Source organism: Hipposideros armiger, unplaced genomic scaffold (assembly GCF_001890085.2).
Source record: "Hipposideros armiger isolate ML-2016 unplaced genomic scaffold, ASM189008v1 scaffold_477, whole genome shotgun sequence".
Lineage (NCBI taxonomy): Eukaryota > Metazoa > Chordata > Mammalia > Chiroptera > Hipposideridae > Hipposideros > Hipposideros armiger.
The window spans coordinates 553,873-567,897 of NW_017731827.1; positions in this window are offsets into that span (position 1 = coordinate 553,873).

Consider the following 14,025-nt stretch of genomic DNA (forward strand, 5'->3'; position numbering starts at 1 on the left):
ACAACAGCTCGACCTGGAGCTGGGCTGCCGTGAATCGCCAGCGATGGCGTAGGCTGCAGCCCCTGCTGCAGTGGGTTGCCGTGGGCTACCGTGTGTAGCCAGCAGCCAGCGTGAGCGGCCAGCAGCCACAGTGAGTGGCCGTCCAGAAGCCGGCGACTGATCTGCCTCACCTGGGAAGAGCGCAATGATGGTGCCAACTTGGGCGTCCTCCACAACTAGACTGGAGAACAAAACGACAGCAACTTGTCTGTTCCCCTTCCCCCGATTCCCTAGCACTGTTCCCTTCCCCCCAATTCCCCAATAAAAATCTTTAAAAAAAAATAAATAAAATGTAATGTTTCTTGCAATGTAAATCGGGAAACCCGAAGCCACCTTGGGGCTGACACAGGGATGCTGAGATGCTGGGATTTCACAGAGCAGGACATTTCTTTTAATAGGTTTCAAGTACGGGGTTTATTTTTACCAAGTAAGGATATTAAAAACCCCAACTCACCTAGCAATTCATAAAAGAAAGGGTATTCTAACACCAAGATGGCAGGAAGAAAGGACATACTCCAAAAGAAAGGGGCGTCCTGTCCGAGAAAGGACTTTTGGCTTCCTTACCCTGACAGGCCCCAAAATAACCACATGATAAATGGAATCTATATTTAAAAACCTCCAAAGTTGAACATTTTCAAAATAAAATTTAATTTTATGAGATGACCTTGAATGTACTGGTGTTTTTTAGAAAAGTTTGCTATGGTCTTGTGTCTATATTTGACAATATAACACAGAGTGGGGCTCAAATGTCCAATTTGCTCATGAAATAATTTGAACCAAAGCCACTTCCCAAATCCATTTTTAAACAGGTCTGTGGAGGAAATGGAGCACTTCACTCGTAATGCCATTTCTCTTATTTCAATATTCTGGATGATGGAGAAGAGACCCGGCTCAGAGTTCTCCCTTCCCTTCAGGGTCAGGTGGCAAGCAGGGTGGTACCTTGCTGGTAAGTTCTGCAGAAGGGGCTGTGGGCAGATCCTTCTTGCTGGGTCATCCCAGCTGGGAGACCCAGTATTCAGAGAGGTGCAGACAGGCTTTGCGGACGAGGGATGCTGTGAGGTTGTGGAAGCAGCACTACAGGCTGACATGGGTTTGAGCTGGAAGGGTCCATGGAGAACCTTCATTTACCTACCATGACACTGAGGCCTAGAGAGGTTAGGAGACTTTCCCAAAGTCACACAGCATGTCGACAGCAGACGTAGGATTGGAACTCAGAGGCTGGTTCTAAACTCTGGGCTCTGGCCACTTTCCCACTGTCTTCAACTCCAGTCCCTAGAGAGAGAAAATGGAACCTGGGGCTCATCCACATTGGGGGTTCTCAGGAGAACCCCCTGGACTCCACCCGAGAGCAAGTTCCGTTTCTTCTCTGCTCTAACTGCGTCCTAGGATTCCAGTAGGTCCTTGGGTGCGTAGTCTGGCCGGGGCTCTGAGCTTCCTCCGCAGTGGAGGGGACCCCGCTCAGGTCCTCCATGCCTGCTACCCTGGACCCCCGCTCACTGCAGTGAACAGCTCTGGGGAAATGATGAAAGCCAAGTGATAGCTGAAACTTGGGAAGAGGCAGTCTCCCTGTTTTATTTGACTATCTCTTGGCTGGCAAGAGAATCATCAGAAAGGTCGTCTCTCTCAAAATTGCATGGCCCCCCTTCCAAGAGAGATACTGAAATGTACAGTTCAGACCATAAATGCCTCCCTGGGGAGGGCTTTATATAAAAGTAGGCAGATAACACAGATACAATGACAATCAACAGGCAGGTGGCCTTATAAATACAGGCCCTTCACTGGCGCTTGAAACTGACCCTGCCAGGTGGCTTCCTTAGCTTCTCTTGTTGGAGACCTGGAGGTGGTGAGATGCTGGAGGGCGTTCCAGGCCCTCCTCTTGGGTTCCACGCATCCTTGCAGTTTGTTTGCCCTGCGACTTGGGCCCTAAGACCTCGGGCAGCAGCCGCAGCATCAGCACAAAAATAAATGGCCTCTCACAGACTGTTTTACTGGCTGGCTCCCACAATCATGGAAAGTCAAATCTCTGTTAAAAAATCCCTTATTTTATATGTAGGTATCCCATGGTAGTTCCGCTGCTCCGATCAAGCTCTGGTTTGTACTGCAGTCTTCCCAGTGCCCAATAGCATGCTTGCCACATAGCAGGTGCTCCACAAGTGTTTGTTGAGTGAATGAGGGATTGAATGAATGAATGAATGAACAGTCCCTGCCCTCAAGGAGTTCACAGACCAGTGTGGGAATAGGAACTGAGGAGCTGGGCAGACAGTACAGTGGTCATGGGCTTTTGACCTCTCTGGTGGGGCAGTCTGGACAACCGGTGGCTCACCCTTTGCCTTACTAGTCACTGAAGTCTCCCTAGTCTGGACTTGCACTGGGTGAGGGGATGGGCATTCCATTATTCTCCCATGTTGGGCAGTGTCTTCAGGGTCCCGGGGGAGAAATTGCAGTGCTCTGATGTCCAGAAGGGAGTATGGGCTTCCTGCATGGCTTGTTCCCGATAATGAGGGTCCAGCTGCTGTGTGCGTCCGGATGCTACTGCAGACACAAGGACAACTCTGGTCACACTTGGTAATCTCCTTCCGACACTTGCTCCTGGGACCTGTACCAGCATGGGGAGGAGACTGGAGCACTCACCTTTTGGTTGGCCATAGAAACCCACCCCACCCACACGCCACCCAGGTGGGAACCTCAAACATCCTGCCACCTCCGAGGAGCCTCCCAGGATGGTGACAGAATCCTCTTTCCTGATGAATTCAGAAAACTCACTACTATGCAATAAGTGAACCCCTGGCAGGGGTTTGCTACCATCAGTCAAGGGCCCTCTATCCGCCTTTTCTTTCACGCTCTCTGATAGCATCACTTCCTTCCTCAAAGGCCTTCAGTGGCTCTCCATTGCCAAGTTCTTCAGCCTGACATTGAAGGTCTCCCCTGTGGCGGCTGTACAGCCTTTCCAGTTTGATCTCCCAGTTTTTGCCCCATGCTTTCTGCTCTGCTTCTGCTCGAGCTGTTTCTTCCCTCTAGAATGTTCATCCCCTACCTTTACCTGTAAATTGCGTTTTTTTTTTCTTGTCTAGTAATAATAATAAAAGCTAGCCCTTACTGATTGCCTACCATGTGCCAGGGACTTTCCAACAGGTGATCTCATTTAATCCCTTCAACAACCCATCAGGTAAGCATAATTATCCCATTTAATAGGTGAGTAAATGGAGGTTGAGCATGTAACCTTTAGCCAGAGAATGACAGAGTGGAGATTTAGACCCAGGACTGTGTTACCCCAGGGCTTGGGCTCACTGGGGCCAGGGCCTATGCCTCACTGCTCCCAGCACTCCTTCCTTGCTTGGCACAGGGCCTGGCACAGAGGGAGCACTCCATAAATGCCCACTGAGTCAGACTCCGCCCCCCCCCCCACTCCTGCACACTGCAGCCTCACCTGCTTCCATCAGTGCTGCCTTAGATCACAGACACCCAGAGAACACGTCTGGGTCCTCTCGGAAACCACAGCCGGGAGTCAGAATTAGGAACTCAATACAGAAAACCAGGTTTGGAGGGAGCCTGGCCACCGAGACTCCCACCGGCTCAGTGGAAACCAGTAGCCATGGTGGTGACTCCGAGACCCTGCAATGTTTCAGGTGCCTCCTAAGCCCTGCAAGAAGCATGGAACCAGACCCTGTCTGGCTGTAGAGATTTTGTACCCAAACCATCCAACTACCTCCTGTACGCTCAGTTGGGTTAACATTCTATTTGTCCAAATGTGGGGTAACTAGAAGTGTTGGGAACTAGACACCAGGTTCTAGTCCCGACTTTGCACATGTCCTGGGTGACCTTGGGCAGACCCCGACCCTTCCCATTTTACAAGAGCCAGTTTGATAGATCATTTTAACTGTAGCCCTGGTCCATTAATGGGTCATGACATCTGTTGAGAGGGTTGCATCTGATATGTGCACACATGTGTGTGTGTGCTTATGCATATGTGTGTATGTTATATGTGTATGTGCATGCATGTGTTTGATATGTCACAAGTAGTAAAGTGCTGCTTCAGCGAATTGTTTTTACAGTGGGTGTGTGTGGGTTGACTGGGTCCAGGTGTAAATCTTATGACATTCTGTGGGTTGCCATCAAAAGAACTTGAGAAAGGGCAGCCGGTTAGCTCAGGTGGTTACAGCGCAGGTTCATAAAACCAAGGTTGTCGGTTCGATTCCCACATGGGCCAAGGAGCTGCACCCTCCACAACTAGATTGAAGACAACTACTTGACTGGTAGCTGATGGGTCCTGGAAAAACACACTGTTCCCCAATTAAATTTCTTAAAAAGAAAAACCTTGAGAAACCCTTGTTCACAGGAACTTTCAGGGCCCGCTTGGCTCTGAAGTTGCGGGCGTCTCAGTGGCGTCTGTGTCTTAGCCTTCATTACACAAACCTCCAAAGGCTGCCCTGGGGCTGGCTGCTCCTGACCCCCTCACCTTTCTTTTCAAGCATTAGATCATAACTGGGCTTCAGGCCACGACTCTCTGCACCTGGGACGGCGTCTGTTCCTAAATGTTCAGTAACTTCCAAGCACAGGAGCTCAGCATCAACACAGATGTCTGGTTCCTCAGCGGGAAACAGAGATCCAAGCCACTGAGTCTAATTATGGGGAGCTAGCATTTAAGGGCTTTGGGGTCAGATGGGGGCTCATACTGCGACTCTGCGTGTTTCCTTGCCATGGAATGTCAGGCCTGTGATTTCAATTCTCTAAGCCTCAGTTTTCTCAGCTGTCAAATGGGCTAATAACACCTTCCTCGCTAGGTTGCTGGGAATATTTGATGATACGATGCACACAAATTACCCACTGCGTGCGTGGCATACAGCAGATACTCGATAACAAAAGCCCAAGGGCTTTGATTCCAACTGGTTGGCCCTGAACACAAGCCCTGAGGGCCGAGGTCAGTGTCCGGGGCAGAAGGTGGCCCCTCCTCTACTTGTCTTCCTAGGCTACCCCATGAAGCACTTACCATGCTGGATGTGGCCGTGAGTGACGCTGCGGTTGTAGCGGTCCCATTTGGGGAGCACTGGCGAGCTTTCAGGAGGGCGGATCAGCAGTCGTGGGTGAAGCAGCACCTGTGAGGAGACCTAAACTGGGCTGAAGCAAGTAGGCCCTGTCACCGGTCCAGAGGCCTTTGTCTGTGCTGTGCCCTGAGCCTGGAACACTGGTCCATCTACCCCACCTGCTAAATCCCTCCCATCTGCCAAGTCCCCAGTCAAATGCTACCTCCAGGTGGCATGTGTCCCAGGTGACATTTTCCCCAGCAGAGGTCATCATTGCTATTCTGGGCTCTCGGAGAGTACCAGCCATATGTCCACTCAAACACCCACCATTTGTCCTTCAACACATGTTTATGAAGCACTTGCTTGTGCCAGGCCTGGCGAGGCACTGGGGACGCAGAGATCAAACAACAATAAGAACAAAGTGTGAATTCCTCTCTGAAGAAGCTCCGCCTAGGGAAGGAGACAGACATATACCAGATAAGCACTCCACAATGTGATGTGGATGAAAAGTCTGATGAAGGAGTTTTGAGTTGAACCAGGAGGCTACTGTCCAAACAGGAAGGTGTTGGACTGACACTGCGGGCCGGGCCCCCTCCTTACAGACTCTTGTGGGGCCTGTTGTGGGCTGTTCTACTCCATCTCCACCAGAGCCAGCAAAGGGCCTGTGCACTGGGCATAAAGGATCCGATCACACATCTCAGGCCTTGAAGAGCAGACCCGGCCCTGTTGCCAATACAGGAGACCTGTGACTGTAGCTCAGAGACGGCAGCTTCCCAGTCGTGCTCATTACCCTTCGGGACAGAGAGGGTTAGGAATTTAGTCCCAGTGGGGAGGGAGAGCTCTGCACAGGTGGAGCCTGATGCATTCTAAGGCTGCCCTAGGGACGGACAGGTAGATGGGCTGCTTCAGGACTTCCTGTTGTTAAACATACAAATCCCCAATCCAAATCAGAGCTTCTGGGCCGGGACCAAAAAAACTGCCTTTGTAAATAAGCTCCGTGGGCAATGCAGGCAGAGGTCAGATGTGGGGACACTGGGAGGCTGTGTCCCCAAAGGTGAGCAAAGCTTACTGGATATACTTACATATACCCACCGGTACAGCCCAGTGACATCCACGGAGACTGGGACAACCTGTGGTCCTGGTCCTCATGTTACACATTTCTAAATTCGGGATGGTGCCCCCAGGAGGAGGTGTGTAAGAGGCATGTCCTCCCAATAAATACAAAATTATATGTCACCATCCTCATCTACCTAACATATGTACACTTTGTAGCTTTCTCTTTTAATTAAGCATGTCTTTGGGCTGGCCGGTTAGCTCAGTTGGTTACAGTGCAGCGCTCATAACACCAAAGTTGCTAGTTCGATCCCCACCTGGGCCACTGAGCTGCGCCCTCCACAATTAGTTTGAAGACAATGACTTGAGCTGAGCTGCTGGTGGGCAGCCTGGTGGCTCAGTTGGTTAGAGCGCGTGCTCTGAACAACAAGGTTGCCAGTTCAACTCCCACATAGGATGGTGGGCTGCAACTGGACTTGGAGCTGAGCTGCGCCCCCCACTACTAAGACTGAAGTCCAACAACTTGACTTGGAGCTGATGGGTCCTGGGAATAACACACTGTTCCCCAATAAAATTAAAAAACAAAAATTTAAAGAACTTAAAAATATAATACAGGAGCTTCTCAGTTGACTGGAAATTCCCTTCTCGAATCTCTGCTGTTTATATGCTCCGCCAACCCTGTCTGCTTCCTTTCCTGGTGGCATAATTTTACTAGGGGTGCTATGGAACTTCAGGGGCTTCTTTGGGAAACTTGAGATCTCACCAAACTTGCTCCTCTAAGATCTCTCCGTTCCCATCGTCCCCTCTTACCACCTCTGTCCTTCTTTCAGTTCCCTTGAATACTTTGACAGGACCCTCTTCAAGTCCCTACCTCCTCCATCCCTCTGTCCATTCCTGCCAAGCCTTTTCCCTTCTACTCCAGCCCTTCCGTCACTTGAATATCCAGCCCCATGCCCTGCTGGGGGCTCTCAAGGGCTTCAGGGACACCCCCCCTCACCCAAGCAACTGAGGATGAAAAGGAAAAAGGCTCATTGGAAACAGACAGACATTTTGCCCACTCAGATGGACTTTGGAGACATCCAGGCAGCTACCTGATGTCCTCTCATCTCTCACCCACCTTCCTTAAAGTTACAGATTGGGGCAAATGAAAATCTTAAAAATCGCCTCCACAAATATTGTACAAAGCTTTAGCTCTCATGTTGAATAAGTAACCTCAACTCGTCCCACCTGCCACAAACATTCGGATAAAAAATATAAACATGGAGCAAAGCGGGGAGTGCATTGCTGTGCTTGCCTGACTCAAGGCAGAAATTTTAGAATGAAAGCTGCAAATTTAGAAATCTATTTGCATGTATCTGTACGGTTATGTATGTGTGAAATTTTCTACTTCTGGGTGGTATTATTACCAAATTCATTTATAAAATCCCTTAAAGGACTTCTATTCAGATTGGCTTAGATATAAATGAGCACTTACATAAATTAAATATTCCTAAAACTCCCAGAAAGATGGAAAATAACCCAAATGTTTTTGAGTTCATGTGAGTTGAGTCAATCTTTGGTAAATACGATTCATTAAATATTTTTGGTTTAAGAAAAACAGCTATGTCTTTCGAATCATCAGCATTAAATATAAATGAGCCTATATTTTAATTTTTTGTGTTATAAGTCCAAAAAGCTAATATTATATTTACTAGATATTCAAGATTATAAAATCATAAATTCAAACTAAAAACAATTGTACAAAATGCCATAAAAATAGCTAGCTTAATATCCATTATTTCATGTATATTAAGCACAGCGGTAAAGCAAAAATGCCATGTGTTTAGCTGTTTTTAGGTTTGGGGTGTGTGTGTGTGTGTGTGTGTGTGTGTGTGTGTGTGTGTGTGTGTGCTTTTGTAATACTTGCCTAACATGTATGGACTGTAAAAATAGTTAACAGACAAATTAGTCTGGCACCTGGCTAACCGGGCTCCCAGCCTAATAGGTGGATAGGGAAGGTTACTTCCTAGCAGGCCCAGAAAACAGGATATCCTGGGGACCTTGAGAAGAGAGGAATTTGCCCAAATCTATAGGTACTGAAGGCAAAGTCTGGTAGTGAGTTCCTGGCTTGGCTTCTTAGCTTCGAGAGGCTTTAAAAGTCTAGTCTGAGATTCCTTATGAAAGGCCCCAGCAACGCAAACTCAATAGGGCCTATTTGGTCAATTACCATTCTTCTTCTTCTTTTTTAAATAATCATTTTCTTTCTTTTTTTAAAAAATTTATATTGGGTAACAGTGTGTTTTTTTTCCAGGACCTATCAGCTCCAAGTCAAGCCGTTGTTTCAATCCAGTTGTGGAGGGTGCAGCTCAGCTCCAAGTCCAGTAGCCATTTTCAATCTAGTTGCGGAGGGCGCAGCCCACCATCCCATGCGGGAGTTGAACCGGCAACCTTGTTGTTCAGAGCACGAGCTCTCACCAACTGAGCCATGCGGCCACCCCTCTATTACCATTCTTGCTGCCCTCATGTAAATAATCCAATGAGATCAGACTTATTTTGTAAACAGGAATAACCTTCCTTTGGTTATCTTGGATCAAAAAAGGGGGTGAATATAAAGAGCATTTTGTGTTTCAATGGAAAACTATAGTACACCCTTGTGGGTCCTCCATTATTTGGCTACCATTCTCCAAGTTAAAGTCCCCAGGTAGTCTCCCAACTTCCTGATATGGCATCACTGAGAACGAAAACTGCCCTCTTCCCGAAGCCCAGCACACAGAAGCTGGATGACTTGATGTGAACTTCATGGAAATCACCACAAAGCATCATGTATGGGCATCCTTCATGCCTGTTGTGTGGGCCACTCAGAAAGTTCTCTGGAACACCTGAGGCCATCACCAAAGACATTCAAACTGCAAACCAGGAAATGTGTTAGATGGCCACTGCTGTCCTTCTCATCCAGCTTCTAAAGATGCTGGCAGCCCATCATCTAGAAATCTTGTCGACTCAGAAACCGGGTTCCCAACGACTCATCTCTGTTTTTCTTTTATTTTCATAGAAATTTCCCCACTAAAATGACGGCTGGCTCACACCTAGCAAATATCCTCTACAACCAAGTCTCAAGAGGTGGGTTAGCTGATTTTTAATGAACAAAAGACGACCAGATGAGAAATGGACTCGTATTATTCAGAGGAAGGAATGTCTCTTCTTTCCTTGAACAAGAAGAAGGACTGACAAAGACTCTCCTTGACCAAACTTTAGTCAGGCTCCTTTGAGGGCATTTTTCTGACTAGGCCTCGTCTTCAAGAGCAAGAATCCTGTCAAGTAGGTTGAGCCAGAACCCCCACCCTGGATATCTGATCAAATTCTTCATCCCCCACCATCCCCAGGTGGTGTCTGGCCTGCCTTCAGCAGGAATCCTGTGGAGTCGGTTTAGCCAGAATCCCCTCTGACCCCTGATGTTCCCTCTCAGTAATTTTCCATCTACCGACCCCCAGCCCTCTCCTTGTCCCTCCTGTATTTGGAATTGAGCCCCGTTCTATATGAGGTCTCTCTTCTTCTATCGTAATCATTCCTGGTTAGAATCTGCGTTTACTGCTTGAGCTACTGTCCGGCTCTAGTTTACCCTTGACCTTACCCTTTTCTGGAAGATTCTGGAAGATTCCTGGCCATTGTGTTGATGCCTCTGCACTGACCTTCCCAGTATACTTCAGCTGTCCCATTCCTGTTCCAGCAAGGAGCTGGGGAGAAAGTGAGAGAAATAGTATAGAAAGAGTCACATCTCAAACTCACCAATCCATCAACTCCAGAATCATAGATTCTGGCAAATATGTCCTTTATTAAGTCTGAGAACCCCTGATTCAGGGAATCTAAAATTGTTTGGTTGCCATGTCTAACACTGTGAGTCATCAATTCTAAACAGCTGACTTAATAAATCTGGAATGTCGCATGATTGCTTTTCTAAAAATCACAGCGAGCCAGCTGCCGGACGCTGAGATTACTCAGGTTTCAAATAAAGTTGTTGGTTGTAAACCTTGAACCTGTTATTATCGTCTCTAAGCTTCTCTTTATCTAGAGACAGTTGTGCTATCATATTGAACACCCAAAGCTCTAACGCATTTCAGCTTGCAGACTTCCTTCCTATGTAGAACACCCGGACCTTTAAATATGTTATGCTTTTCAAAGTGTTTTCAAATCCATAATCCAACAGAGACTGAAAACATCCCATTTTACGGAGTGGGAAACTGAGAGACCCAAAAGTGTCTTGTTGAAGGTCACACCCAAGTGTGTTGCCAGGACTTGAACCAGGTTCTCAGACCCTGAAATTTTGGGGCAGTCTCCCCAGCCCGAGCTGCAGTAGAGTTCCTCATGGGAATGGGGACCTCCCACGAAGAAAACTGGAGTTGAAGGCTGGGACTGGAATTTCTTTATGACCCCCACTGCCTGGCCTGGGGCCTGACACAATGGAGCAGATCCCAGCGTGGACGGTGTCCTGAGTGTGCTTCACTACGGTACCACTGAATCCTCATATTAAACCCACGAGGGAAGTACTATGAACTCCCCATCCTGTGCTTGAAGAGACTGAGGCCCAGAGAGGTCAAGGACTTGCCCCAGGAACCACAGCTCATAAGCAGGGCAAAAGGCTGTGAGTCCCAGACCCCATCCTCTTTGTCCTGGAAAAGTGTGCCGGATCAACATGGCTGTCCCCTTGCTTAAGATGATGCTCAGCAAGGTTTCAGGTCAGATCTTGGCTAGGCTGCCTGCTGTCCTGGGAGGGGCGAGTAACCTGTTGGTGGCATCCACAGGCTGCCCTTGGCCCTCCAAGCCACAGGGACAGCCACAGGTGAGGTAGCTGAGGAGGACCACTCCGCGCTGGCCGGCTTGATCATATCATAGAGCGCTAAGCAGCTGGTGCGGTGACGACAGCCCTATGGAGAAGGAAGAGGATATTAACATAATGACGGTACAGCCAGTGCTGCCAACATTCATTCAACAACCACAACGATCCCAACGACAGCTGCTCTGTGTTCCACAGGCTGGTCTCTACATGCTGGACAGGGTGGTAAGTGCTTTGCAGAGGTCTGTCATGCATCCCTCACAGTACCTGGTGAAGACATTATTATAATCCCCATGCTAGAGGTAAAGAAACTGAGGCTTAGCGAGGTTCGATCACTTGTCCCCAGGATCCCATACCCAGGAGTCAGGAGACCACAGGGTTGGCAACCCTTGTGTATGGGACCGTGAGCCCACACTGTTGGCTACTATGTTAAAGCGTTTCTCTTGCCAGCCTTTTTCTCCATAGAGTCAAGATGGATACACTGTTGTACAGCTTGTTTTACTTATTTTTCCATATCACATGAGCTTCTTCGCCTTGACTGCTTTGGTATCCATGGGGGAATTGCAGGCCAGTGTTAGTGAGGAAAAACTTTCCCCCTACCCTTTTAGCTTCAGTGAATGGGGGCCTGCGAATTAAACAAACAAAAGACAGATGAACAGGAGAAAAGGCACACGATATTTATTAACATTTACACAAGCAGGAGTTCACAGAAAAGAAGTGAAACTCAAGGAAGTGGTCAGACTCAGGAGCTTATCTACCTTTATGGCAAAGGAAAGAGGGTTTGGACTTCAAGGGACAATAAATTGTGGGGAAATGACTAGGAACTAATGAGAGATAAGGGCTATTTTCATAGGGTCTGTTTATGCAAACTCATCTTGGTGTTGACTCCCTATCTTTGAAGATAAGAGCTGCTCTTCCTCCCTGGTACTGGGGAGGGGAGACCTTCCTCAAAGGGAAGCTTATGCCCTGCTTTTAGGGCAGATAAAGGGAGGGCAGAGAACTCTCCTGCAGCTGTCAATTCTCAATTGCTGAAGGCAATTCAAAATGATTCTTATGCCAAAATGGCATCTTTTGGCACATTCTGATCCCTTTTGAGGCCATGGAGCAAAGCAGTGACAGAAGCAGGCCTAGTGTTGGAGTGTCCTGGCTCCCGGCCCGTAACTCCTTCACTGCCCTTTTCCCCAGCCATGCTTGTGCTCCCCAAGAGCAGACCCATGGCCCTCACCCTTGTGTCCCCTGGCGTGGGGCATCCTGGAGAAGAGCCCAAATGGCGCTGACTCACAGGACGCCTGAGCCATTCCCTTTCCAGTCCCTTTTCAACCCTGTGGGCTACATCAAGGTGAAGGTGGTCTCAGGGTGGAGCCTGGCTGTCCTCAGCACCTCTCAAGCGCTTGCTAGTTCACCTGACTTTTGACCTTGTGCCTCTTCTGTCTAACGAAAGTTTTATTTTCATTGCATTTATTTTTATGATCACCTTCTGTTTATGTCAAGTGATACAGGTTTTCTCTATACCAGAGTGATATATTTCCTTCTTAAATAAATTTATTTAGAATAAGGAAAGTTAAAAAAAAAAGAAAGTAAAGTAGAAGTGAAATAGTAAACCAAACGTCAGGGAGCTGATGTGTGAGAAGCTGGGGTTTGGGAAGCATCGTGCCCACCATCTCCTGTCTGACAGGAAGCAGTGGAGGATGACAGACAGCACCGGCCTTACATGGAGTCTGATCTAGAATGTGGGTCTCTGATCTTCCAGCCCAGTGAGCTGTGCCAGCACAGAATAACAGGCCGGTCAGCCCTGGGTTGGCCATGGGGACAGATTCTGCATGCTCTGGGTGTCAGGCATGGGGGGTGGGGGTGACAGGGGCCCAGTGACAGAGGACAGGCATTGTGCACGGTTTTGGAGCGGTTTTGGAGCGTGATCCGTGGCCAAATGCGTCAGAATCTCTAGCAGTGCTTGTTAAAAAGGCAGGTTCCTGGGCCCCACCCCAGACCTACAGACTCAGACCCTCTGGGTGTGGGGCCCCCCAGCTGCACTTTAAACAAGTTCCCCCAGGGTGTTCTTGTGATGTCTCAGAACCACTGCCTTAGGGAGTGCCCCATCTGGGCTGGAGACAGTGGCACCAGAATGCAAGGCTCAGCATGGTTTACTTCCTGTGCCTGGCCTGGGCCACTTCTCCCTGAGTGAGTTGCCTCAGGCGAGACATTTCTTATCAGAGCCTGTTTCCTTATCTGTAAAATAAGGCAGGGCCATGAGCAGTGAGGTGTAAATGAGAAAATGTTAGCGCAGGAAAAGCCCAGAAAACAGCATTTTCCCGACTCCCTCTTAGGAAGCCCCCCGACTGAATTATTTCCTCTTCCATCTGCTCTGTGGTTCCCAGACCTGTGGCGTTTGGGGCCAGAGAAGGGCACTTACCACGGACAGCCGGCAGCAGAGCCAAGACCAGCGGCAGACTCGTCTCAGTGAGATAGGAAAAATATAGGCGGTCAGGGAAATTGCCCTGGTAGAGGGAATCAGGGCGGAAACCAAAACAGCGCCAGGGGAAATCATTTTATTAGCTGACAGATAGGTTTAAATCACAGGATCCACCAGAGTGACAAACTCTGGTGGGGGAAGAGGAAAACCGTTTTTTCAGGGATCCCCAGGTGAAATGCATATCTTCAAAACACAGGCCTGCCTTAAGCCAACACGCCCCAGCCAGAACAGAAACGTTAATTACGCTCTGAAGCAACTAGGCTGTTTGGAGAAATGCCCCCCTCCAGGCTGAATAAATCTGAGAATAGCGCCCAAAAGTGCCAACCAGCTCTTCTCCCCAGGTATAAAATCAAATCCTTTGCTCTAGCTAGTAGGCACTCCAGTCGGGACCCCCTCTCATTTTGAGAGCTGTTATTTTCTGCTCTAAGAAACTGTTCTCTGCTGCAAACTTGACCTCTCTGGTCCGTGTCTCTATTCTTTGGTGCTGCGAGACCACGATCCTGGCACACAATCACACTCATCAAAAAATCCTGTTTCGGCCGGCCGAGTGGCGCGATGGTTAAGAACTGGCTTGGGACGCCAGAGGGCCCCGGTTCGGATCCCACATATGAGGGCCAGTGACACTGCCCTCT